General features: G+C 36.6%; 1 pseudogene; it reads right to left on the bottom strand.

Annotated features, from left to right (window-relative positions):
- Positions 1-7,018: 7,018 nt before the first annotated feature.
- The window catches only part of LOC131487132 (vomeronasal type-1 receptor 90-like), a 47,745-nt pseudogene continuing 38,811 nt past the window's right edge, over positions 7,019-15,952 (bottom strand).

Genomic DNA, 15,952 nt, shown 5'->3' with positions numbered 1-15,952 from the left:
TCAATGGTATTAAAAACAAACAAATAAAAACAAGAGCCCTTGATATGCGGCCTACAACAGATTCATTTTAGAGATAAATGCACCTCGAATTTGAAAGAGAGGGGATGGAAAACCACCTATCATGATAATCAACATCAAAAGAAAGTCAAAGTATCAATACTTAGACAAACCAGATTTTAAAACAAAGTCTGCAGAGGTGCCTGGGTGGCTCTTTGTTAAGAGTCCGATTTTGGCTCAGGTCATGATCTCACCATTTGTGAATTCAGGCCCCATCTCAGGCTCTGTGCAGACACCTCAGAGTCTTGAGCTTGCTTCAGATTTTGTGCTTCCCTCTATCTCTGCCACTCTCCCATTCAGTCTCTGTGTCTCTCTCAAAAATAAATAAATATTTTTAAAAAAGTAAAACAAAGACTGTAACAAGAGATAAAGAATGGCATTGTATCATAAGTAAGGGGCCTCTCTATTAAGAAGATCTACCAAATGTAAATATATATGCCCCCAACTTATAGGAATGCAAATATATGAATCAATTAACAACAAACATAAAGAAACTCACTGAAAATGATACCAAAATAGTAGGATAATTTAATGCACCACTTATAGCAATGGACAGATCATCTAAGCAGAAAGCCAACAAGCAAAAATGCCTTTGAAAGACACACTGGAACAGATGGACTTAACAGATACATTCATAACATTTCATTCTAAAATAGCAGAATACATTTTTCTTTAATGCACCTGGAACATACTCCAGAATACATCCCATGTTGGTTCACAAATCAGCCCTCAATAGGCACAAAAAGGTGAGATCATAACATGGATATTTTAGGATCACAGCACTATGAAACTTGAAATCAATCACACACAAAAATTTGGAAAGCCCTCAAACTCATGGAGGTTAAAAAATATACTATCAGACCATAAATAGTTTAATGTGGAAATTAAAGAAGAAATTAAAAAAAAAACTTCATGGAAACAAATGAAAATGCAAACACGATATTACAAACCCTCTGGGATGTAGTAAACACAGTCCTAAGGTAAAAGAAATTGCATTCAGGCCTATCTAAAGAAACAAGAAATTTCCCAATTACACAAACTTGCCTTACACCTATTGGATCAAGAAAAGGAAAGGTAAATAAAGCCTAAAGCCAGTAGAGTTATGGAAATAATAAATATTAGAGCAGAAATAAATGATATGGAAACAGACAAAAAATAGTAGAACAGATAAATGAAACTAAATGCTGGTTGAAAGAAAAAACAAAAATGATAAACCCTAGCCAGACTTATCAAAAAGAAAAAAAGAGAGGACCCAAATAGATAAAAGCACAAATTAAAGAGGAGAGATCACAACCAACACCACAGAAATACAAACAATTATAAGAAAATACCCAGAAAATTACATGCCATCAAACTGTGCCACCTGGAAGAAATTTACAAATTCCTACAAACACATATTGCTAATACTGAAACAGGAAGAAATAAAAAAATTAAAAGAGACCCATGACCAGCAAAAGTGAACTAGTTATCAAAATTTCCCAAAAAAACAACAGTCCTGGGCCAGATAGATACTCAGGGGAATTCTACCTGACATTTATTTATTTATTTATTTATTTATTTATTTATTTATTAAAAATTTTTTTTTAACGTTTATTTATTTTTTTGAGACAGAGAGAGACAGAGCATGAACAGGGGAGGAGCAGAGAGAGAGGGAGACACAGAATCTGAAACAGGCTCCAGGCTCTGAACTGTCAGCACAGAGCCCTACGCGGGGCTCGAGCTCACAGACCGTGAGATCATGACCTGAGCCGAAGTCGGACGCTTAATCGACCAAGCCACCCAGGCGCCCCTCTACCTGACATTTAAAGAAGAATTAATACCAACTCTTCTCAAACTGTTCCAAAAATAAAATGGAAGGAAACCTTCCAAACTCATTCTATGGAGTGAGTGTTACCTTGAATCCAAAAGCAGATGAAGACCCCACTAAAAAAGAGAATTACAGGTCAATATCTCTGATGAACATGGATGCAAAAATTCTCAACAAGATACTAGCAAATAACATTCAATATTACATTAAAATACTTATCCACCATAATCAAGTGGGATTTATTTTTGGACTGCAAGACTAGTTCCATATTCACAAATGAATCAATGTGATACACCACATTAATAAAAGAAAAGATAAGAAACATATGATCCTCTCAAAAGTTGCAGAAAATACATTTGACAAAATACAGCATCATTCTTTGATAAAAACCGTCAGAAAATAGGGATAGAAGGATAATACTTCATCATAAAAAAGGCTATATATGAAAGACCCATAGGTAGATCATCATCAATGGAAAAAAAAACACAAAACTGAGATCTTCCCCCACTAAGTTCAGGAACATGACAGGATGTCCACTCTTACCACTGTTGTTCAATATAATACTGGAAACTGTAGCATTAGCAATTAGACAACACAAAGAACTAAAATTTGTACGAATTGACAAAGAAGAACTCAAACTTCTATTCTCCAAAGATGACATGATACATCACATGGAAAACCCGAAAGCCTCCAACAAAAAACCTAGACCTGATACATGAGTTCAACAAAGCTGCAAGATATAAAGTCAAAGCATGGAATTTGGTTGCATTTCATTACACCAATAATGAGGCAGCAGAAAGATAAATCAAAGAATTCCATTTACAAATGCACCAAAACCAATAAGGAACCTAGGAATAATCTTAACAAAAAAGGGGAAAAAAATTCTTTATGCTTAAAACTATAGAAAGTTTATGAAAGAAATTGAAATAGAAGCAAAGAAATGGAAAAACATTCTATTCTCATGGATTGGAAGAACAAATATTGTTAAAATGTCGATAGTGCCCAAAGCAATCTACCCATTAAATACAATACTCCTCAAAATACACCAGCATCTTTGCAGAGCTAGAGGAAACAATTCTTTTTGTTTTGTTTTGTTTTTGAATACTTCATTTCTCTTTAGTCGAATAAGATGATGCCTTTTTTTCTTTTTTGTTAAACTAATTTTATTTATTTGTTTATTTATTTATTTATTTATTTTTCATTCTAATTAATAATTTTAAAATTTAAATCCAAGTTAGTTAGTATATAGTGCAACAATGATTTCAGGAGTAGATTCCTTAACGTCCCTTACCCATTTAGCCCATTCCCCATCCCACCACTCCTCCAGCAACCCTCTGTTCCTTCTCTATATTTAAGAGTCTCTTATGTTGTTGTCTCCCTCCCTGATTTTATATTGTTTTTATATTATTTTTCCCTTCCCTATGTTCATCTGTTTTGTATCTTAAATTCTCCATATGAGTGAAGTCATGATATATGTCTTTCTGTATTTTCACTTAGCATAATACCCTCTAGTTCTATCCATATAGTTGCAAATGGCAAGATTTAATTTGTTTTGATTGCTAAGTAATACTCCATTGTATATATACCACATCTTCTTTATCCATTCATCCATCTATGGACATTTGGACTATTTCCATACTTTGGGTATTGTTGATAGTGCTTCTATAACATTGGGGTGCATGTGTCCCTTCAAAACAGCATACCTGTATCCCTTGGATAAATACCTAGTGGTGCAATTGCTGGGTCATAGGGTAGTTTCATTTTTAGGTTTTTGAGGAATCCCCATACTGTTTTCCAGAGTGACTACAACAGTTTTACAGTCCCACCAGCAGTGGAAAAGAGATCCTCTTTCTCTGCATCCTCACAAACATCTGTAGCCTGGGTTGCTAATGTTAGCCATTCTGACAGGTGTAAGGTGGTATCTCATTGTGGTTTTGATTTGTATTTCTCTGATGACTGATGTTGAGCATTTTTTCATGTGTCGGTTGGCCACCTGTATGTCTTCTTTGGAGAAGTCTTTATTCATGTCTTCTTCCCATTTCTTCACTAGATTATTTGCTGTTTGGGTGTTGAGTTTGAGAAGTTCCTTATAGATATTGGATACTAACACTTTCTCTGATATGTCATTTGCAAATATCTTCTCCCATTCCATCGGTTGCCTTTTAGTTTTTCTGATCATTACTTTTGCTTTGCAGAAGCTTTTTATTTTGATGTTGTCCCCATAATTCATTTAGCTTTTGATTCCCTTGCCTCTGGAGACGTGTTGAGTAAGAAGTTGCTGCGGCTAAGATCAAAGTGTTTTTTGCCTGCTTTGTCCTCTAATATTTTGGTGGCTTTCTGCCTTCTATTTAGGTCTTTAATCCATTTTGAGTTTATTTTTGTGTATGGTGTGAGAAAGTGGTCCAGGTTTTTTTTTTTGTTTTTTTGTTTTTTTGTTTTTTTGTTTTTTCATGCTGCTCTCCAGTTTTCCCAGCACCATTTGCTGGAGAGACTATCTTTATTCTACTGGATATTCTTTCCTGCTTTGTCAGCGATTAGTGGGCCATACGTTTGTGGGTCCATTTCTGGGTTCTGAATTCTGTTACATTGACCTATGTGTCTGTTTTTGTTCCAGTACCATACTGCCTTGATGATTACAGGTTTGTAATACATCTTGAAATTCGGGATTGTGATGCCTCTAGCTTTGTTTTTCTTTTTCAAGATTGGTTTGGCTATTTGGGGTCTTTTCTGGTTCCATAAAAATTTTAAAATTGTTTGTTATAGCTCTGTGAAGAATGCTGGTGTTATTTTGATAGGTATTGCATTGAATATGTAGATTGCTTTGAGTAGTATCAATATTTTCACAATATTTTTTTTCCCAATCCAGGAGCATGAAATATTTTTCCATTGTTATGTGTCTTGTTCCATTTCTTTCATAAGTTTTCTGTAGTTTTCAGTGTATAGATTTTTCACCCTTTCAGTTAGGTTTATTCCCAGGTATTTTATGGGTTTTGGTGCAATTGTAAATGGGACCCATTCCTTGATTTATATTTTTGTTGCTTCATTATTGGTGTATGGGAATGCAACCAATTTCTGTGTATTGATTTTATGTCCTGCAACTTTGCTGAATTCATGGATCAGTTCTAGCAGTTTTTGGTGGAATCCTTTGGGTTTTCCATGTAAAGTATCATGTCATCTGTGTAGAGTAAAAATTTGACTTCCTCCTGAGTGATTGGATGTCTTTTATTCCTTTGAGTTTTCTGGTTGCAGAGGCTAAGACTTCCAATACTATTTTGAATACCAGTGGCAAGAGTTGACATCACTGTCATGTTCATAGCCTTAGAGGAAAAGCTTTCAATTTTTCCCCATTGAGAATGATATTAGAGTGGGTCTTTCATATATGGCTTTTATGATCCTGAGGTATTATCCTTCTATCCCTACTTTCTTGAAGGTTTTTATAAAGAAAGGATGCTGTATTTTGTCAAATATGTTCTCTTCATCCATTGAGAGGATCATGTGGTTCTTGTCCTTTCTTTTATTGTTGTGATGTATCACATTGTTTTGTGGATATTGAGCCAGCCCTGCATCCCAGGTATAAATACCACTTCGTCGTGGTGAATAATTCTTTTAATATATTGTTGGATCCAGGTGGCTAGTATCTTGCTGAGGATTTTTGGATCCATGCTCATCAGGGAAATTGGTCTATTCTCTTTTTTAGTGAGGTCTTTGTCTGGTTTTGGAATCAATGTAATGCTGGCTTCACAGAATGACTTTGGATGTTTTCCTTCCATTTCAATTTTTTGAAACAGCTTCAAAAGAATAGGTGTTAACTCTTCTTTAAATGTTTGGTAGAATTCCCCTGGAAAGCCATCTGGCCCTGGACTCTTGTTTTTTGGCAGATTTTTGATTACTAATTCTATTTCTTTACTGGTTATGGGTCTGTTCAAATTTTCTATTTCTTCCTGTTTCAGTTTTGGTAGTGCATATGTTTCTAGGAATTTGCCCATTTCTTCCAGGTTGCCCATTTTATTGGCATATACCTGCTCATAATATTCTCTTATTATTGTTTTTATTTCTGCTGTGTTGGTTGTGTGCGTTTCTCCTCTTTCATTCTTGATTGTATTTATTTGGGTCCATTCCTTTTTCTTTTTGATCAAACTGGCTAGTGGTTTATCAATTTTGTTAATTCTTTCAAAGAACCAGCTCCTGGTTTCATTCATCTTTTCTACTGTATTTTTTTTATTTCAATAGCATTTATTTATGTTCTAATCTTTAATATTTCCTGTCTTCTGCTGGTTTTGAGTTTTAATTTCTGTTTTTTTGTTCCAGCTAGTTAACATGTAAGTTTAGGTGTGCATCTGAGACATTTCTTCCTTCTTTGGGAAGGCCTACATTGCTATATACTTTCCTCTTGTGACTGACTGCCTTTGCTGGTCCCAGAAGTTTTGGGCTGTGTTGTTATCTTTTTCACTGGCTTACGTGTACTTTTTAATTTCCTCTTTAACTTCTTGTTTACCCATTCATTCTTTAGTAGGATGTTCTTTATTCTCTAATTATTTATCTTTCCAAATTTTTTTCTTGTGGTTGATTTCGAGTTTCATAGTGTTGTGGTCTGAAAATGTGTACAGTATGATCTCTATGGTTTTGTACTTGTTGAGGGCTGATTTGTGTCCCAGTATGTGATATATCCTGGAGAATGTTCCATGTACACTGAAGAAGAATGTGTATTTCACTGCTTTAGAATGAAATGTTCAGAATATATCTGTTAAATCCATTTGTTCCAGTGTGTCATTCACTGCCATTGTTTCCTTGTTGATTTTCTGTTTAGATGATCTGTCCATTGCTGGAAGTGGGATTGTTGAAGTCCCCTATTATTATAGTATTATTATCAATGAATGTCTTTATATTTGTGATTAATTGATTTATATATTTGGGTGCTGTCACATTTGGAACATAAACGTTTACAATCGTAAATATCAAATCTTCCTGAATACTAAACTATTGAACCTGGAGTGTCCTTGGCATCATAGATTTCAAATATATTTAGATAAAGTAAGATATAATTTGAAGTTACATGTAAGTTAAATTATACTTGTTTGTGACATAAATAAATATTCTGTCATGAATTAAAGCAAAAATATCCAGTTTTGGTATAAATATTTCATGAATAAGTAGTTATAAATTGATTGTAATGTATTCACACTTTTGAAACACATTTCTATCCTTTTATCAGAACAAATTACCACCAACACACTGACAGTGGCATAGACATTAGACACAAGCTTCTGGAAATCTAGGATGACTGGATCATATGTCCATAACAGAGTTGCAGAGAAAGAGATGATGGCATCCACCCAGTACATGGCCACAAAGAAACTCAGCCAAAACAGTACATTCTGGGTGGTCTTTCTCACTGGGGAGACTCTTGAGGAGAGGCTGGTGCTGTGATGGTGGTGGCACCACCTCTGATGCCTGGACAAGGGAATCATCATGTATGCACTAGAGAGTAGCATGACTCCTATGAAGAAACATCCCTGGATAATGTCAGTGTGAGAAGTAGAACCCTGATGATGGACCTTATGGGGGAAATGAGCAGTATTTACTAACATTCAGTAGATTATTCTAGGTCACATTAGAAGAAGAAGAAGAAGTAACAAGATGCAGTTACTATTGAGAGACAAACCGAGAAACCATAAGATGACAAATGAATGGAAGATGTACTTTGTGCATTTAAGTTTAAAACTGGCCAACCGGGAGGTACTGAGGCTGATGATAATGGCCTGGAGGATGCTCAGAAGGCAGATGGTCCTCATGCAGGGGCCCCCCATTACTCTGATCATGCAGAATAAAGTCTTATATTTTAAATCATTCAGAAAGTTCAGTGATTCCAACACGGTTGTACACAATAAAAACAATGCAATGGAGAGTTTCATTATGCGGCCAAAGGCCAAATGACAAGTGATTAGGTCAGTGGGCTTAGACCTGTGATCCAGAGGATCATGAAAACGTGGAAGAGAAAGAGGAAGGTGTTGGTGGAAATTCCAATGCCTACTGGTAAAAATTGGCATATTTTAATAGTCAAATGAATGGAAGATGGGATGATGATAGGTGCAAAAACATATTTATCCGGAAAAAATAGACCTCATATGATCATTGTAATTAACTTTGTTGCCATACTCATCACCACATCACAGTTTTCATTTTAACCAAATCTATTTTACAAAATCAATGTAAAACCTATGTTGTATGAAGTCTTAAAATAGTCTCAACATAATTTGCACACCAATTTGAGTGTGAATGTATTTTATAGTCATACATATCTATCTGACATCTATCTATCTATCTATCATCTATATATCTATCTAAAATCTATCATCATATGTATTATCTAACAAGGGAGAGAGGGGGAAAGATGAAAAAGAGAGGGTGGGAAAGAGAGATAATACACACAACATAACCAAAATCATGGCAGGACAATGTACCCATTTCTCTTGCTCCAATGTATATGCATTTCTTTTGCTTTCTGTTCTGCATTACCCTGACTCATATTCAGCATGAAGAATACTAATAGCCATATAAAGAATGCATAGGTATTTTTTCTTTATAATTGAACTGTTGTAAATTTTATGCTAATGGGGAAAGAATTACCAAACAATTGAGACAAAAAAAAATATCCAAGTGTGTTTTCCATCACATACTATCACTTTCTATTCTTCATCCTTAAATATTTAGAGACCGTTGTGAAACATTTGTCATAACCTGACAATTCATCATAATGTCACTTTAAAATCAGATAATTATTAAATGTCCTTCTATCTACAACTGTAATTCTCATTGTCATACAAGCTAATGTATTCATAGCATGGATGTGAATATTTGGTTGTAGACACACAATTGGGGTGAGAATTACAAAATTGATTCAACTTGAACATGGCTCACTCCCCTTTATTGTCAATTAAAGAGATTCATTTTGTAATCTCTTTTTATATTGGTAAGGAATTGCCAAAGACTAGATATCAATTTTCTAGAAAAGAAGAGGACAAACACACGATTCTGCACTTTGTGACATTCACAAATTTGTATTAAATGTTTATATGAAGATCATTTCATGGGACTCCATTAATAAAAGGATATATTCCCATGTTTTTAATGCTGCTACATTTGGGGGAAGATGGCAGTGTAGGAGGATGCTGGGCTTACCGCGTCCTGCTGATGATTTAAATTCCACCTACACCTGCCTAACCCCAGAAAACCGCCAGAAGACTAACAGAATGGAGTCTCCAGAGCCAAGCACAGACAAAAGGCCCTAGGAAGAGGGTAGGAAGGGCGGAGTCGCGGTGCGCGATACACGGACTGGCGGGAGGGAGCTGGGGCAGAGGGGCAGCCCACTGGCAAAGCAGAGCCCCCGAGTCTGGCCTGCAAAAGTGGAGGGGCTGGACGGAGTGTGTTCTGACAACAAGCGGGACTTAACATCTGGAAGCTTATAAGCTACCAGCTCTGCTCGGAGAACGGGAGGGCTGGAAGACAACAGGAGAGAGAGTTGTTGAGCCCTGAACAACAGAGAGCAGCTTGGTGGGGAACAAAGGCACTTGCCAGCGCCATCTCCCTTGCCCATCCCCCAACCAAAATCCCAAAGGGAACCAGTTCCTGCAAGGGAACTTGCTTAAATTGCGTAAACACCCAACGCAGTGCTTCTGCGCATCCATCCCTCCAGGGGGTCAGACTCCCTCCCGGTGCCTCAGGGCCCCTCCCAAAGTGGATCTCCAAAAGAAAAGCTAGCTGAGCCTGCCCTTCCCTCCCCTGTGAACCTTGCCAATCTACACCAACTAATACACCAGAGCCCCAGCACCACAAGCCTGGCAGTGTGCAAGTAGCCCAAACAGGCCATGCCACCCCACAGTGAATCCCGCCCCAAGGAGAGGGAAAGAGAAGGCACACACCAGTCTGACTGTGGCCCCAGTGGTGGGCTGGGGGCAGACATCAGGTCTGACTGCGGCCCTGCCCACCAACGCAAGTTATTCAAGACAGCACAGGGGAAGTGCCCCGCAGTTCCACACCACTCTAGGGACTATCCAAAATGATGAAACGGAAGAATTCCCCTCAAAAAAAAAGTCCAGGAAATAATGACAGCTAATGAACTGATAAAAGACGATTTGAACAATATAACAGAAAGTGAATTTAGAAGAATAGTCATAAAATTAATCACTGGGCTTGAAAACATTACAGAGGAGAGCAGAGAATCCATTGTTACAGAGATCAAGAGACTAAGGAACAGCCAGGAGGAGGTAAAAAATGCTATTAATGAGCTGCAGAATAAAATGGAGATGACCACAGCTCGGACTGAAGAGGCAGAGGGGAAAATAGGTGAATTAGAAGATAAAATTATGGAAAAAGAAGAAACTGAGAAAAAGAGAGATAAAAAAATCCTGGAGTAAGAGGGGAAAATTAAGGAAAAAAGTGATGCACTAAGGAGAAATAATATATGCATATTTGGTATTCCGGAGGAGGAAGAGAGAGGGAAAGGTGCTGAAGGTGTACTTGAAGAACTAATAGCTGAGAACTTCCATGATCTGGGGAAGGAAAAAGGCATTGAAATCCAAGAGGCACAGAGAACTCCTTTCAGATGTAATTTGAATCAATCTTCTGCATGACATATCATAGTGAAACTGGCAAAATACAAGGATAAAGAGAAAATTCTGAGAGCAGCTAGGGATAAATGTGCTCTAACATATAAAGGGAGACCTATAAGACTCATGACCAATCTCTCTACTGAAACTTGGCAGGTCAGAAGGGAATGGCAGGAGATTTTCAATGTGATGAACAGAAAAAAATATGCAGCTGAGAACCCTTTATCCAGCAAGTCTGTCATTTAGAATAGAAGGAGAGATAAAGGTCTTCCCAAACAAACAAAAACTGAAGGAATTCGTCACCACTAAACCAGCCCTACGGGGGATCCTGTGAGACAAAGTATTAGAGACATTGCTACAAGCATGAAAACTATGGACATCACAATGACTCTAAACCCATATCTTTCTATAATAACACTGAATGTAAATGGACTAAATGTGCCAACCAAAAGAAATAGGGTATCAGAATGGATAAAAAAATAAGACCCATTCTATTTGCTGTCTTCAAGAGACTCATTTTAGACCTGAGGACACAGTCAGATTGAGAATGAGGGGATGGAGAACTATTTATCATGCCACTGGAAGTCAAAAGAAAGCTGGAGTAGCCCTACTTATATCAGACAAACTAGACCTTAAATTAAAGGCTGTAACAAGAGAGAAGAAGGGCATTATATAATAATTACAGGGTCTATCCATCAGGAAGAGCTAACAATTATAAATGTCTATGCGCCAAATACCGGAGCCCCCAAATATATAAAACAATTACTCACAAAAATAAACAACTTATTGATAAGAATGTGGTAATTGCAGGGGTCTTTAATACCCCACTTACAAAAATGGATAGATCATCTAGACACACGGTCAATAAAGAAACAAAGGCCCTGAATGATACATTGGATCAGATGGACTTGACAGATATATTTAGAATTCTGCATCCCAAAGCAACAGAATATACTTTCTTCTCGAGTGCACATGGAACATTCTCCAAGACAGATCACATTCTGGGTCACAAAACAGCCCTTCATAAGTATACAAGAATTGAAATCATACCATGCATACTTTCAGACCACAATGCTATGAAGCTTGAAATCAACCATAGGAAAAAGTCTGGAAAACCTCCAAAATCATGGAGGTTAAAGAATACCCTACTAAAGAATGAGTGGGTCAACCAGGCAATTAGAGAAGAAATTAAAAAATATATGGAAACAAACGAAAATGAAAATACAACAATCCAAACGCTTTGGGATGCAGCGAAGGGAGTCCTGAGAGGAAAATACATTGCAATCCAGACCTATGTCAAGAAACAAGAAAAATCCCAAATACAAAATCTAACAGCACACCTAGAGGAAATAGAAGTAGAACAGCAAAGACACCCTAAACCCAGCAGAAGAAGAGAAATAATAAAGATCAGAGCAAAAAAGAACAATATAAAATCTAAAAAAAACTATAGAGCAGATCAATGAAACCAAGAGTTGGTTTTTTTGAAAAAAATAAACAAAATTGATAAACCTCTAGCCAGGCTTCTCAAAAAGGAAAGTGAGATGACACAAATAGATAAAATCATGAATGAAAATGGAATTATTACAACCAATCCCTCAGAGATACAAGCAATTATCAGGGAATACTATGAAAAATTATATGCCAACAAATTGGACAACCTGGAAGAAATGGACAAATTCCTAAACACCCACACACTTCCAAAACTCAATCATGAGGAAATTGAAAGCTTGAACAGACCCATAACCAGTGAAGAAATTGAATCAGTCATCAAAAATCTCCCAACAAATCAGAGTCCAGGACCAGATGGCTTCCCAGGGGAGTTCTACCAGGCATTTAAAGCAGAGATAACAACCATTCTTCTCAAGCTATTCCAAAAAATAGAAAAGGAAGGAAAACTTCCAGACTCATTCTATGAAGCCAGTATTACCTGGATTCCTAAACCAGACAGAGACTGAGTAATAAAAGACAACTACAGGCCAATATCCCTGATGAATATGGATGCAAAAATTATCCATAAGATACTAGCAATTCGAATTCAACAGCATATAAAAAGAATTATTCACCATGATCAAGTGGGATTCATTTCTGGGATGCAGGGCTGGTTCAACATTCGCAAATCAATCAACGTGATACATCACATTAATACAAGAAAAGGTAAGAACCATATGATCCTGTCAATCGATGCAGAAAAGGCCTTTGACAAAATTCAGCAACCTTTCTTAATAAAAACCCTCGAGGAACTCGGGATAGAAGGAACATACTTAAACATCATAAAAGCCATTTATGTAAAGCCCACAGCTAACATCATCTTCAATGGGGAAAAACTGAGAGTTTCCCCCTGAGATCAGGAACATGACAGGGATGTCCACTCTCACCACTGTTGTTTAACATAGTGTTGGAAGTCCTAGCATCACCAATCAGACAACAAAAGAAAATCAAAGGGATCAAAATTGGCAAAGATGAAGTCAAGCTTTCACTTTTTGCAGATGACATGATATTATACATGGAAAACTTGATAGACTCCACCAAAAGTCTGCTAGAACTGATACATGAATTTAGCAAGGTTGCAGGATACAAAATCAATGTACAGAAATCAGTTGCAGTCTTATATACTAATAATGAAGCAACAGAAAGACAAATAAAGAAACTGATCCCATTCACAATTGCACCAAGAAGCATAAAATACCTAGGAATAGATCTAACCAAAGATGTACAAGATCTGTATGCTGAAAACTATAGAAAGCTTATGAAGGAAATTGAAGAAGATATAAAGAAATGGAAAAACATTCCATGCTCATGGATTGGAAGAATAAATATTGTCAAAATGTCAATACTACCCAAAGCTATCTACACATTCAATGCAATCCCATCAAAATTGCACCAGCATTCTTCTACAAACTAGAACAAGCAATCCTAAAATTCATATGGAACCACAAAAGGGCCCGAATAGCCAAAGTAATTTTGAAGAAGAAGGCCAAAGAAGGAGGCATCACAATCGCAGATTTTAGCCTCTACTACAAAGCTGTAATCATCAAGACAGCATGGTATTGGCACAAAAATAGACACATAGACCAATGGAATAGAATAGAAACCCAGAACTAAACCCACAAAAGTATGGCCAACTCATCTTTGACAAAGCAGGAAAGAACATCCAACGGAAAAAAGAGAGTCTCTTTAAAAAATGGCGCTTGGAGAACTGGACAGCAACATGCAGAAGACTGAAACTAGACCACTTTCTTACACCATTCACAAAAATAAACTCAAAATGGATAAAGACCTGAATGTGAGACAGGAAACCATCAAAACCCTAGAGAAGAAAGTAGGAAAAGACCTCTCTGACCTGAGCCGTAGCAATTTCTTACTTGACACAACCCCAAAGGCAAGAGAATTAAAACCAAAAATGAACTACTGGGACCTTATGAAGATAAAAAGCTTCTGCACAGCAAAGGAACAATCATCAAAACTAAAAGTCAACCAACGGAATGGAAAGATATTTGCAAATGACATATCGGACAAAGGGCTAGTATCCAAAATGTATAAAGAGCTCATCAAACTCCACACCAAAAAAAAAAACAAATAACCCAGTGAAAAAATGGGCAGAAAACATGAACAGACACTTCTCTAAAGAAGACATCTGGATTGCCCACAGGCCATGAAATGATGCTCAACGTCACTTCTCATCAGGGAAATACAAATCAAAACCACACTCAGATATCACCTCATGCCAGTCCGAGTGGCCAAAATTAACAAATCAGGAGACTATAGATGCTGGAGAGGATGTGGAGAAATGGGAACCGTCTTGAACTGTTAGTGGGAATGCAAGTTGGTGCAGCCACTCTGGAAAACAGTGTGGAGGTTCCTCAAAAAATTAAAAATAGACCTACCCTATGACCCAGCAGTAGCACTGCTAGAAATTTACCCAAGGGATACAGGAGTACTGATGCATAGGGGCACTTGTACCCCAATGTTTATAGCAGCATTCTCAACAATAGCCAAATTATGGAAAGAGCCTAAATGTCCATCAACTGATGAATGGATAAAGAAATTGTGGTTTATATACATAATGGAGTACTACATGGCAATGAGAAAGAACGAAATATGGCCCTTTGTAGCAACGTGGATGGAACTGGAGAGTGCGATGCTAAGTGAAATAAGCCATACAGAGAAAGATACCATATGTTTTCACTCTTATGTGGATCCTCAGAAACTTAACAGAAACCCATGGAGGAGAGGAAGGAAAAAAAGAGGTTAGAGTGGGAGAGAGCCAAAGCATAAGAAACTCTTAAAAATGGAGAACAAACTGAGGGTTGATAGGGGGTGGGAGGGAGGGGAGGGTGGGTGATGGGTATTGAGTAGGGCTTCTTTTGGGATTAGCCCTGGGTGTTGTATGGAAACCAATTTGGCAATAAATTTCATGTATTGAAAAAATAATAAAAAAAAGAAACACTATTAGCAAGGTGAAAAAATGCTCCTACAAAAACCTACTCATTATCATATCTGATCAGGATATTAGAACACACTGTAAAATATACATGAATAATTTTGCAATAATTTTATCATGGTATTTGCCATGTATACATGCGTAATTATTTATCTAATTAATGTGATCCAGGGCTTAAATTTTTTAACTGTATTACTCATTTTGTTTATTTTTCTCCTGAAAGAGTGCTTACTTTTGTTTGCAGTGAAGAAATTTTGAGAGTCAGTGTTCTTGACTGAGACTTAGAATGCCATTGCTGAGGTAAAGCATTGCTTTATAATTGCCTGATATATGTGATTTTATAAAATAATAATTTATAAAACAAATCTTTGATTAAATGGCTATAACTATTTTTCCAAATGTTTAATCTATGATATGACAAATTTATCTTCAATTCTCTTAATCACTATTAGCAGCCACAAATATATATCTCTATTCACAGAACACTTGGGTTCTGCTGTCATGTTGGACCCCAGAGAGTAGGATAATATTGGCTTAGAGGCACAATGATATCCAAAGCTTAGGGTCAGCAATCCAGTATGATAAAACATCATTTGGTGTTGGCTACTAATATATGTGTAATTATTCAATAACTGTATATGTAAATCATTTTAAAGATACAAAGTATGTATTCAAAATCATATACCAAAATAGATAATAGAATACATTCAATAAAATGACATAGATAAAAATTATAATATTAATTTTTACCAGATCATGGCATATGTGGTTGGCCACATCTAGTTCATGCCTGCTTTGTATAAATGGTTATAAATTGAAAAAGTGTATTCCTGAATTTTTTTCCACTGACAATCTTGAGGGCTTGAGTGCTGAGCCTGGACAGGAAAATGCCATGCTTCCCATAGATTCAAGGTGAGCAATAAAGTGTAAGTTAAATTCGATTATCAAGCATATGATATGTACTTTTTTAGTATATGTATGTCCCAACTATCACATACACATATTACATATAAGTAAGTAAACATAGTAGAGTGGTTCAAC

This window comes from Neofelis nebulosa, chromosome 1 (genome assembly GCF_028018385.1).
Source record: "Neofelis nebulosa isolate mNeoNeb1 chromosome 1, mNeoNeb1.pri, whole genome shotgun sequence".
Taxonomy (NCBI): Eukaryota; Metazoa; Chordata; class Mammalia; order Carnivora; family Felidae; genus Neofelis; species Neofelis nebulosa.
Note: the sequence above shows the minus strand (reverse complement) of the source record. Positions and strands in the feature narration are given on the sequence as shown.